This window comes from Rutidosis leptorrhynchoides, chromosome 9, assembly GCF_046630445.1.
Source record: "Rutidosis leptorrhynchoides isolate AG116_Rl617_1_P2 chromosome 9, CSIRO_AGI_Rlap_v1, whole genome shotgun sequence".
In the NCBI taxonomy this organism is placed as follows: domain Eukaryota; kingdom Viridiplantae; phylum Streptophyta; class Magnoliopsida; order Asterales; family Asteraceae; genus Rutidosis; species Rutidosis leptorrhynchoides.
The window spans coordinates 218,779,374-218,791,334 of NC_092341.1; positions in this window are offsets into that span (position 1 = coordinate 218,779,374).

The window sequence follows — 11,961 nt, forward strand, 5'->3', positions numbered from 1 at the left end:
AGACGTAGAATTTCAGATTGACTTAATGCCGGGAGAGACGCCTGTAGCACGTGCACCGTATAGACTTACACCCCCAGAATTGCAAGAGTTTTCTAGTCAACTTCAAGAGCTTTTAGACAAAGGATTCATTCGACCGAGTTTTTCACCATGGAGAGCACATGTGCTCTTTGTTAGGAAGAAGGATGGATCTATGAAACCTTGTATTAAGAATATATACCCGCTACCGAGGATAAATGATCTGTTACATCAATTGCAAGGATCTGGATGTTACTCTAAGATGATCTGAGGTCAGGTTACCATCAGACGAGAGTAAAAGAGACAGATATACCGAAGATAGCGTTTAGAACACGCTACAGACATCATGAATTACCGTAATGCCGTTTGGATTGACGAACACACCGGCCGTGTTCATGGATTTCATGAACCGTGCGTGTAAGTCATATCTGGACAAGTTTGTTATTGTGTTTATTGATGATATTCTGGTATATTCTAAGAACGAGGAATAACATGAACAACATCTCTGTTTGTTACTAGAGATGCTCAGGAAGGAGCAGTTGTACGCGAAATTTTCAAAATGTGACTTTTGGCTGCAAGAAGTGTAATTTTTGGGTCATATCGTAGGTGTCAATGGTATTCAAGTTGATCATGTGAAGATAGAGATGGTTAAGAAATGGGAGACTCCTAAGTCGCCAATGCAGATACAACAATTCTTAGGTCTCGCCGGTTATTATAGAAGATTCATTTTCTACTATTGCCCGACCATTGACAACGATGAATCACAAGGGTAAGAAGTATGAATGGACTGAGCTGCATGAGTCTACATTTCAGTTGTTACAAGAGAAATTAACTACTGCCTCGATTTTGTCTTTGCCCGAAGGAACCGAGGACTTCGTGATTTAATGTGATGCTTCACAACGGGGTTTTGGTTGCGTGTTGATGCAACGTAAGAAAGTGATTGCATACGGATCACGACAATTGAAGATACATGAGCAGAATTACACTACACACGATTTAGGACTTGGTGCTGTGGTCTTTGCACTGGAGGTGTGGAGACACTACTTGTATGGTACTAAGTTTACTGTTTTCACCGATCACAAGAGACTACAACATATCTTCGGTCAAAAATAGCTCAACATGAGACAGAGACGTTGAGTAGAGCTATTGAACGACTACAACTGCGAGATTCGCTATCATTCTGGCAAGGCTAATGTGGTTGCAGATGCCTTGAGTAGAAAGAAAAAGGCTAAACCTCTCCGAGTTAGAGCATTGAACATGACTGTCCGAACGAACCTTACTTCTCTGGTACGCGATGCACAACTAGAGGCATTGAAAGAAGGGAAAGTTACTACGGAATCACTTAGAGGCATGGACAAGAAGTTTCTCATTCAAGAAGATGGAACCCGGTACTTCATAGATAGAATTTGGGTACCAGAATTTGGCAGATTAAGGGAACTAGTGCTAGACGAGGCACACAAGACAAGGTATTCCAGTCACCATAAATCCGACAAGATATATCAAATCTTAAGGCACTATACTGGTGGCCTAACATGAAAGCTGACATCGCTACCTATGTTAGTGAGTGCTCAACGTGTGCTTAAGTAAAAGATGATAAACCGTCAGGACTACTAACACAACCAGAGATTCCCAGTGGAAATGGGAATGTATTACTATGGATTTCATTACTAAGTTGCCCAAGACTGTGGGAGGTTATGATACGATTTGGGTTATCATTGATCGTCTCACAAAGTCTGCTCATTTCCTACCGATTAGGGAAACCGATAAGATGGAGAAGTTGGCACAAGTTTACCTAAAGGAAGTGGTTTCTCGACATGGAGTGCCGATGTCCATTAATTCCGACAGAGACGACAGGTTTGCATCTAGATTCTGGCAAGCATTGCAAGAGGCAATGGGAACTCGTTTAGATATGGGTACAACATATCACCCACAAACTTATGATCAAAGCGAGAGAACCATCCAAACACTAGAAGACATGTTAAGGGCATGTGTTATTGATCTCGGAAATGGATGGGATGGACATCCACCATTAGTAGAATTTTCCTATAATAATAGTTTTCACGCAAGTATAAAGGCAGCGCCTTTCAAGGCATTGTAAGGCAGAAAGTGCAGGTCACCTGTATGTTGGACTGAGTTAGGAGATAGTCAATTGACTAGTCCTTAGATCATACATGAAACCTATATCTCACCAACTTTATGTTGACGTTTTAAGCATGTCTATTCTCAGGTGATAAATAAAATCTTTCGCTGCATTATGCCTAATTTAGGCAAGATTTGAAGTATGTATATTTGTGTCAAAAATAAAACTGCATATCGGAAGATTTGTAATGTGAAATATGTTGGAAATCGTATTGTTATTATCAAATGTAAAGTTTGTAAGACTAAGATTATCGCTAAATGATAATCATTATTATGTTGTTTAAGCCTTTGGTTATAATAAAGATTATGGTTTGTATCATAAAAACGTATGCAGATTTTTTTAAAAATGTCACATATAGAAGTCAATACCTCGCAATGACACCAATGAGTACGTGACGTTTATATTCGATATGAACGGGACGCTTCATACGGAACTCAGAAAAACGATAAAATAATTATTTCTAATAATTATTGACTTTATGAAAAACTTATTTAATTTATTATTTATTTAGTAAATTAAATCCGGTGAATTCGTTTTAATGACTAGTTAACGTTCCGGAGATCCGGTACGGTTAACGACACTCGAAACGGACCACGCGCGTACAAGAAAATAACGAAACGAATGGTATTTCACTTTTAATCATTGTTTTATGTAATTATTATGTTTTAAACATACTTTCAATTTATTAGAATTTATATAGATTAAGAACGAGAGAAATTAACGTTTATCGATCCGGTTTGCGTTTTCGGCTAACGACACTTGAAGGCTCTTAACCGGATCCCATAGAAAGTCATCTAGCATCATTTTTGAGTCCATTAACTTCCTTTTGGACCCTCATGGCCGAAATTCCACTCCACCCCATCATATTGGTCTTGTTTTTAGCCCATGGTTACTTGTTACTAGTTTAAGCCCTAACCTAATTAAGGAAATAAGTATAAAAAGGCATTTAATCATAATTCTTCCACCCCTAACCCTAAACCACGACCAAGATCAGGTCCCAACACCCCATAAATGTCGACATCTTCATCTTAATCAATCACCATCAAAAATTGCTTGTTTGCTTGAACCTTCAACACGAAAGTGCTTCCTTTGATCGTCCTCTACACGCTAGTACAAATTGATTTGTGTTTAAAGATATAAACACCAACCCTAATCTTATTAGATCTGATTTTAGTTCAATTACATAGTGTAATCAAGTCTAGTGCTCAATTAACGGTGTCTTGTGTTATCGTTTATCGTTTAATTGGCTCGATTGTTGTCTTTGTTATGAAAACCGAATGTGATTGTTATGAATCTGATTATATGAGTTTATGTGCTGATCATATAATGTATCTAGATGGATAGATCTCGAAAAATTAATAAATTTGGACTTTGAATTTGCATGATTTCGTTACCGGATGCTTAAGTTATGATTAATCGAAGTTTCGTTAGGGTTTCACATGTAATCCGAATTTTCTGAGTTGCATGATTTGTGTTTTAGTTTATAAAAAGTGTACTACTGTATTCCTTATGAAAAGTTATGCAATTTAGACTAAATATTTGCATCAAAAGGTTATGTAATGCTCCCGATATGTCAAAACGAAGTTTTGTGTTGTTAAGTGAGCTGAATCTGTTTTCAAAGTTACATAAAAATTGCTAGAGTGAACTAGAAATTTATTTAGAGTTTGATCTTCTGGAATATGTTAGCCGAAGTGTTCCTTGACATGTTTCATTTGTATGAAAACTTGCGAGAACGTGATTTACCATGAGATATATGCTTATCTTCGTGATGCGTCCGGTTGACGTTCAAAAACTGAAGAGTCTGTAGTGTTTTGCAAAACTGTACAAATTGGCTAAAGCAATGCTTCTGATTATTTTATCACTAAAATTGTGAGATGTTTAGAGAAATTGGCCGTTTGTCAAAATCTATTTTCTATATTTTATGAAAAATGTTTAAAAACTGACGCGCGAGTAGAAATTTCTGTGATGAACCTGAACTTGATCCTTTCTGATATTGGACATTTAATTAGCATATGAGGCTTTGGCCGGACTTTTTGGAATCGATTTAAGTCTAGTTATGATCTGGAGTTGATCATAATTTTATGAATTATGTGCTATGTGATATGGATGTATTTCTTTACGACGTATGATTTTCGAAGGTTTACTCTAAGATGCGGATTATGCAATTTGCTAAACTACGAAAGATAACATGTTATGTGACTTAAGTTTGACTTGTTGACCATTTTTGCATGACCTACTGAGATGTTTGACTTTAGTTGACCACTTTGACCGAGTTGACTTTTGAGTTGACTTTGGTTGACTTTTGTTGACTTGCATGAATTAGTTGACTTTTACTTATTTGTTGAGTCAGTCTGAGCACTAGGACTTTGCGTACACTATGGGTTGACATTATGACCTATATGTGTATACTTAAGATGACCTATTTGGCTAGGTTACATTGTTCGGTCGTGATTGTTCGACTACAGTACGTTTTGCTAAGATAATTACAAGTGCTTTTGTTAAGGTGAGTCTACACTCCCATTTTCTTTAACATTTTTGGGATGAGATACATGCTGCTTTCGGAATTATTTCTTAAACTGTTTTTACAAGTATTTTTACAACTGTTTTACGACAGCAGGCGCGAGTAACTTACCAAGGATATACATATGAGTTCAGATCAAAAATCCCTTAGCTTGATTATGTTAGTTACTTTGTAAGCTCGACTTATAGGGACGGTACCGTTAGGTTTGACAAACCTCACCGCAATGTTAAACAGGTGCTTATGTAGTTGTTACACGTACACTTGATCGGTGTATCGCCAGTATAGGGTAAACTAAAGACGTGTGCTCGGCTCACGCAAAGATTAAAGCTTTATAATCAAGTGCTCATGATAAGTGTATATTATTACGAAGCTTTTCAAAAATCTCGTGGCCTGACTTACGATGAATGTTACTTAAAGATGATGTTTACAAAGTTAAAACTAGACATGTTAATGTCTACAAACAGATGAAACGAAAAGAACTTTTGATGTCACTCACAGTTGAAACTCGATATCTTACAAACAGTTTATTACTTAGCATTTGCTATACGCAAACTTTTGAGATTAAACCTTAGCGGTTTAATCAGATAAACGATTTTAAGAAATGATTTTCGACAAACGATTTATGGAAACTGTTTTATGAAACATACGAGAACTATTTACTCAAACCTGTAGATTCACTCAACTTTATGTTGATCTGTTTTGCAAGTTTTTTCTCAGGTATTAGTTGCTTCCGCTGTAGAACATTGCTGTTATGTAGAAGTCAAGCCAAGCGTTGGGACCAGAGTTAATACGCCGTTAGTGGATTCTGACGGGGTGTTACACCATGTCGGCTTATCTCTCTTCAGCTGACATTGTTATTGAATTTTGACTTTCAGGGTTGAGTTTGGTGACATGAGTTCACCATTTTGCGTATAATTTTTGTAGAAGATTCAAAGTAGCTGACTCAGATTAAACAAGGTAAACGATTTATATTAGTTATGATATGTTCATCTGAAATTATTGTATCACTTATTGCGCAAAATGTTGAGAATTCAATACATTTTTTCATTAGTTAGCATATTATCGGCGAATTTATTAGATGAGTTCCACACATATATAAACTTCAAAGTGGCTAAGCAAGCGTGGAGGATCATTTCGAATTAGCTTAAAGCGAACCTGTTGTATGACATTGCATTACATCAATTAAAGTAAAAGGTAAGTGTGAGATTATATTGTGGGTTCTGTTTGCTTGATGCAATAACTACATGACTTATTACGTTGATCACATTTTGTAGGGGTAAACAATTCCCGTTGACAAATCTACACTATTATTGAAAGGAAAGTTAAAAATATGTAAGATTTGTATCAAATCCCTTTAAAAAGTTAATCCCCACCCTTTAAAAAGATTTTTTATGGTTGATCTAAGGGCTATAATTTACCTTACTTCAGATTAGTATCTCTCATGTCAGATTTATATGACTTTCCAAAAATACCCATCCTCTCTCAAAAGTGCTAGGTTCTTAACACGTACCCAGCAACCACTTGATTGATAACTGTTAGGTTGATAACCGATACTCATTCACAAAAATTTGCTGTCATCCCTTGGAATCGCTAGGTTGATAATTACTTTCCCATCGCTGTCAAAATCCACATTCGAAATCGTCGAGCACCTTATATTAAACCGAAAGATGATTCCGGAATCACGATGTTCAAATTCCTTACAATAAATCATGAACATCATCTTCTTCGGTCCGTTCATCGATTCTACCTCTACAGTATTTACAATCGGTACGATATCAGATTATTTTTGTAGTTATTTGTATGAATTCTGATTTAACCCCTAATTCATATTTTTGTCGTATCAAATTAAAATTAGGGTTCATGGATGTCAGATGCATATCGTATATCTTAGTTTCGGTGATGAATATATGGCAAAATACATATTGGAAAGGGAAAAAATTAATTTCTGATGCTTATTTGATTTGATTACAAAATTCGTTTTTGATACATGGCGAAATACAAGCACGTAGAATCAAAAATCTTTATTAATATATTTACTTTTGATTGATTTAATAGTCAGATTGAATTGAAAGTGAATTTTTAGATTTATGCAATACATCTGTAAGACCCTAATATTTATTGTACAGTGGTGTATATAGAGTACATGGAGTGTGGGTGACGTTGTGTATTTAAACGGAGGTCAGAAACTGAACTGGGCAAGGTGCGCTCAGTGCACTATTACTGTAGCTGGGTTCTGCTTCTTTTAATTAGATATTTTGATGGGCGTTTTGGTAATTTCACTTGTGGACGAGTTTGAGGCCAGTAGGTCAGATATTGGGGTGTCATTCACTCCATTTCCAACAACCTTATCCTTTTCCACTTAAATTCTAGTGAGAGAGAAGAGTTCTTGTGTGAGAAAGCTTAAATCCTAGAGGAAGAAGTTGTTTTCGGGCCAAAGCGCGTGTGTTAAAGTTGTTCATCTAATCACTAGCTAAGTTGTGATTGTGGTGGTAAGATCTAACTTTGATTTCCTTATTTTAATTGATTTAAGTTGTGATTGTTCGTATGGATTAGAGAATCCTGCTTGTTTGTTAGGGGACGCTTTTGGACGTTATAGCTTTTGGAGTTTGACCGAGATTTGGGTTGTTTAACCCCAAACACCATGCTCATAGTGTCGTTTGGAATTTAAACTCTTATGGTCGAACTTGTATGTTTTGGACGAAACTCGTAAAACGGCCGATGTGGGCTCCATTTTGTAAAACTCATTTTATTATTGAATCGTGTGAGTTTTAACTATTATAACATGTTGTGAAAAGCGTTTCGTCTAAATATGTCGGGAAGTGGGAGATCTTTATTTGAAAAATTGCAAAACCGGACAGAACTGAAATTGACCTGTGCGCGCCGCGCACCCTGAGGGGGTGCACGTGGCGCACTCTACTGTTAAATTTTTTTTTTCTTTCGCGCGTTCGGTTGGTTACTGGTTTGGGTTGTTACAACATCCTTTATAATTCATTATTCATCATCATAGACAGTGTAAGTATTTGCTCATCATTTGTGCTAAGTAATACCATTAGTATTAAATACCGAAAATTTAAGACAGATCATTCTAGGAAAGTAGCCGAAAAACAAGAACCGATTATGTGTTTAGTTACACGTAAAAAACTTGGTTTTATTTTGAAGGTAAACCTATTCCTAATTTGAGCATTAATTTAATTAATATCTTATATTATATGATTGATTGTCATTACTTTAGTCTTGCAAAGGATATGTTGTGCGTTATAAGTTTTCAAGGAATACTTATATGCTCCTTTTCATTCTTTTTTGCATTTAGCCTGATTGCCACTACTGAAATATTTGATCTTTCAAGTCCTCCGTAAACTTTTAATCCTTCATCTTATGAAGTATGTTTGTATAATAGACTTTTGAATGTGTACTCGCAACCGTAGAAGAAACATATAGGAGATGGATGTACTACTTAGCTACTTGGCTTTGTTTTGTAATTTGATAGTAAGAATAAGTGTTAGTCGCAACTTGAAAGAATTTTAGATGAGATTTAATCGTGTTAATGGATTGTCATGTGCATAGACTGATTTTTGAGTATGGTATATCAATTGGTCATTAATAATCTATTTTTTTAACCTTTTCAAAAATCAACCTCTGTTATTTATAGTGAAATAAAGTTTATAACTTCACTTTAGTCATCCGTCTTACTCATCACAATATGAGTGCCATAATTGATTAGATTCCTGATATATGTAACAATCGGGATACTATAACCGTTTCTATTTGGTATTTCTTAAGTATGGTTTTATGATTATAGGTACTTATTACTAATTTTCTATCTGCTTTTTCCCAGGTTTGATTCAAAGCTAAATTTCTACTTGAAACCGCCATTCCTTTTTTAGTTTGTTTACAATAATATATTGAGTTACAGTTTTTGTTGTGTTCATTATATGACATATTAATCATTTACCATACTTGGGTTTGCTTAACAGGATATGACCAAATCAGGTCTATAACATTTATGTCAAGTAGCGGAGGGATCAAAGATGGCGTAACTTCGAAGCTCTTTCAGGTTAGATAATATATTCCCGTTGGATGAAAATTCAATGTAGTTTCGTACTCTAGATACAGTTCATGTTTAGAGGAGCCTGATCCAGAGGGAAGTACTATTTTTAGGGAAGGGAGAAACAATGCATTTTAGGATTTTCATTAGTGAGGGCTTTTACAGAGCAAAGCATGCTATCATCTTTTATTAATAAAGAATTCAGATACTCTTATCTCCATATAAAAGTCTTTAATAAAATGTTACTCATCTTCGTTGTAACTATTTTTTATTATGCAGACGTCGTTGGTCGCCTGGTTGAATTGAACCCACTTCGTGTTAAGCGTGAAAAAGGCATGGATACCAAATTCATTGAGTTTGTTCTGTCTGATAACATAACAAGTATTAAAGTTTGATTCTTTTACGTGGTGGAAGCATACCTCAATGCATACATTACTTATATGAAGTAACAATCATTCTCCCGTTTGGTAACCTAATAACCTTTTAATCTGTAGCAGCGGAAATAGAGTCAAATGTGCCTTATGGGCGCATCATGTGACCCAACGTTTTGAATTTGTGTCTCAACACAAAAATACTGATGCTCCAATTGTTGTTCTAATGCACAATTGGAAAGTGAGAGATTGGCAAGGTACATTTTAGTTTAATTAATAAGTTTGTTAATTATATTCATCTTATCCTGATCACCACCAGTTAACTTCACTAAATTCATACAGTGCTTCGAAAACCAAACTTAATGACTACTGACCTACACATGACCAAAATTCTGTCATTGCAGGTTTTCCGTAGGTTTCTAACCAGTTGTGGGGCTGTCACGTTTTCCTCAACGAGGATGTCGTCCCCATTCGTCAATTCAAGGCAGAGTAAGTAGCACAATCATACCTCTTTAAGTTTTTGGTATCAATTTTTCACACTTACTGATATCAGCATACCCAAATTATGGATTACATGTGACTATATATATACACACAGACACACACACACTTTCATTTATTGATTTACATATCTTCCTAATTATGAGTATTTGTTGCAGGTTTGATCTTCAAGTTGAAAACACAACCCATGATCAGCATCCTGCTACTGATTTGAATATCGCAACTGTTTTGCAAACTGCAATTGAACCAACTCATGTTTAGTTCATTTGTCGTCTTTATGTGTGCTAATGTTATGTTATACATTAACTATACATATATATGTTGGTCCAATTACATTTCCAACTACGAGTTCTGTCAAAGCAGGTCATTGTTGTGCAAAAACTCCAACTAATCCCTGCACATGCTGATGTAACTAAAAATGTGGATGATGAACTCAAAGTCTGGACTAAACGTTCTGTTGTTACTTTCAAAGAGTTGCAAAGCATCTTTGAGGTACAAATTTAATGTAAATTGAACATCTTTGAATAGAGTTCAAACATGCTACAGTTGTTGATGTTCATTATCAAGTTATAGTTAACAAAGTTTGTCGTAATGGGAAAAGTACCTGTCATCGACGAAGAGGTTGGCTAACATTTGCGTGTAAGAAATGCAACAAACACGCAGGCCTCTTATTTGGAACTGATATGTCATCACAAAAGTTCGACTGTGACAACTGTGGACCCATTACTGAAGTGAACCCTAGGTACATGTTATTGTCATCAATGTTACATGTTTGAACTTATATATTGTCATTTTATATTTGTGTATAAACACATTTTTGTAACGTCGAAAATTGAATTGTTAATTTTGGTGTAAAACAGAATCATATTGGAGCAGCACATTGAAGACTTTACGGGGCACATTCCTTGCATTTTTTTCCAACACGTACTCTCTAAGATGTTGAAAATGAGTGAAGAATGGTTAATGGCGAAGGCATTATAGGTAGATTCAATAATTGATCACTTATATCATAGTTATGAACACAGCTATGCATACATACTTGTGTGTGTATGTTTTATAATTAACATACTTATGTGGATGTTTAGTAACAGATACTAAATTTCTTGCAGTCTCGTGATCCTAAGAAAAATCCTGTGGAGCTTTATGACATTGCCAACAGTTGTTATGTTTGGATGGTTCGTGTGACCATTTCGACAAGGAGTGTCAACTATGCTTCAATAATTACTGTTAACGTCACTGACTCACAAAATGTTGTTGATGGCATTGATTGTAAGTTTAAACTGAAGCAACCAAAGGTTGAACCATTTACTGAAGTTTGTACTGAGGTTACACCAAAGAAGGTATGGTTTCCAAAACATTTGTTCTGAAGTTAAAGAGATTTAAGGTTGACATGGTACTTTCCTGGTTTAACCTACTTATGCTAACCATAATAAGACATGTCTACCTTACATAATTTGAATGTAAATATTGTATTAAAATTGTTCTACTTTTTTAATTGTTCATGATACAATCATGTTAACATTTTCAGTTAGGTTTCACAGACTGATGTCTTAGGTCGTATTGAACCAGCTTCTCATATGGTTACTCCTAGCCCGATGCAAGATACTACTGAAGTTACAGCAAATAAGATTCCTGATGCATATCCGTATGATCCAGGTGGCCCGATCCAACAACGCTTTCTTTTAATTTGGTTGGTGGGCTGAATGGTCACTGGGCCAAATAAAAAGAATGGCCAAAGTTAATCAAATAAATGGGTCGGTAACATCTTTGTTTGGGAAGAAAGCTATTAAAATTAAGAGTTAAGGCTACTCAAGGGCCATATACTTTTTTTTTTGTCCCGATGTAGTCCATATACTAAAAAAAAATACTATTATAGGCCCTATCATGTAAAATGTTATTTTCAAAAAACACTTATAATTTGATTTTTGAACGTACAAGTTTGATATAATCTTACAATCACTTACAAAAAAAAGTTCATTTTTTGACACTTGCATTATTTTTTGACGCCTTCAAATGTAAATAATTTGACATGTTTTTGACACCTATAAGTGTTACTAAGTTTTTGACACTTAAAATTGCCAAAAGAAAACTTTTTGATACTTTAAAAGTGTCAAAAAGTTAATACACCTTCAAATTTTTTGAGACCATATTTTTTTGACACTTCAATTTTTTGACACCATATTTTTTCACGCTTTCAACTTTTTGACACTTATAGGTTTCAAAAATATGTCAAAGTTATTCATGAGTTCAGTGTCAAAAATAACGGAAGTATCAAAAAATGAACATTTATTTGTAGTGAATCATGTAGTAATGTAATGTAATTGCAGTTTTAAGACACTGTTGACAAAGGTGGAATTGAATCAGCTTC